We start from the raw sequence: 1,659 nt of genomic DNA on the forward strand, positions 1-1,659 counted from the left end.
ATACATCGTAGTTATAAAAGTTATTACTTTTAACTTATATCATTCAAACTTCATTACATTTTCAATCTATAGTAACACAAATTAAGGAATTAATCAAAGATATAATAATTATTTAGTTTTATATATTTTAGGTTTAAAATAGCATTTACTTTTGATTTACATATACTTATTTTGTTTTTTAATTTTTATTTCCTTCATAGTTAACATCTTCGTCCGCTAATCAGGCCACGGAACAATCATATGTCTGGATGCATTTTGTCTACAAGGATCCCATCTTTGTACTCACTAGAGGCGGCTGCCCTGCGTTCCAGAAGCAGCGCTCCCTTCGAGAGCAGGTCTGCCTCCGCGTTCAACTCTCCTAGAACATGATGGAAAGAGAGGTGCTCAAAATGGCTCATCTTGTCGCGGTGGATGTGTTGAATAGTTACAGTTTTACTGAAATTAGATCTTTGTTTTAAGTGATTTTCGGAGCAAAAACACAGCCTTCCTGCAATAAGAACCAGCGAAATAGAGGAAAATCACCGTAAAGGCGTCTGATTACGAAACCGTGAACCAGATCGCGGGCCCAACGGTTCAATCCCGTGATCTCCAGAATCCGAAGGACGAAACACTGCGCAGGTCAACAGAAACGGGAACGAAAAAATTTAAAGAAAAGGAAGAAACAGAACTGATGCCTACGAAATAGACAGATTAAAATGTGTGTATGGCTTTGCACAGACAAGGGAGTGGGTCTGTGCAGGGGGATAGGGCCGCATTTAAACAGAGCAATTTGGGCAGCAGTGAGAGCAGCGAACAGTGAACAGTATGAGCAGTGAACAGTGAGCAGAGCAATTTGGGCAGCAGTAAGAGCAGCGAGCAGCAAACAGTGAGCAGTGTGAAAGCAGGGAGTTTTTACGCAGCGGAAGTATTGAGCAGCAAGCAAGCAACAACAAATGCATTCAAACATGACAAAGGAACCAGAAATTTCAGAACATGTGGAGACAAATGATTTAGGAAAAGTGAAAATTGCATCATCCGCCAAAGCTGGGAAGTGGGTTTGGGTCAATGCCAAACAATATCGAGGCATTTTAAAACGAAGAATAGCTCGTCTAAAATGGGAGCAAACAAGGAAGAAACTCCCTCGCAAAAAGCACCCAAACAAGTCTCCTCCACAAGCACGTGGCAACAAAAAGCCCAAGGGAAAAACCATTGATGATTTTGTCTTATATAGTCCCACATCCACACCTCTCACCTGGTCATCTGATCTTTATGTGAAAGAATTGTTAAATGCAAAACAAAGGTTGGAGGTTTTAGAAGATAAAGGGCCGGAAAGAGATAATAAAATTCATATAATAACGGCTGAGAACAAGGCGTTAGCAGAAAGCAATAAAATTTTAGAAGAACAAGTGGCATTGCTACAGGAAGCTCTCCTGATAGGGAAGACAGAATGGCAACGCATGAAGGCGGATGTGCAAAATGTAAAGAAATTTGTAGTGGAAAGTATAGAGGTGGTGAATGTGAAATCATCCCAGGATAAAGGGAAAATGATTGTCCAAATAAACAACCATGAAGAGAACGCAAGAGAAGAAATGAAAGAAGATTCCACCAAAGTTTCCAAAACTTGGGCTCAAGTTATTAGTAATTCTGCTAATAAGGTTGACAACATGCAAGATAGTGAAG

The sequence above is a fragment of the Pinus tabuliformis genome, chromosome X, assembly GCF_031772625.1.
Source record: "Pinus tabuliformis cultivar Carrire ecotype Pingquan chromosome X, CPIR1, whole genome shotgun sequence".
Lineage (NCBI taxonomy): Eukaryota > Viridiplantae > Streptophyta > Pinopsida > Pinales > Pinaceae > Pinus > Pinus tabuliformis.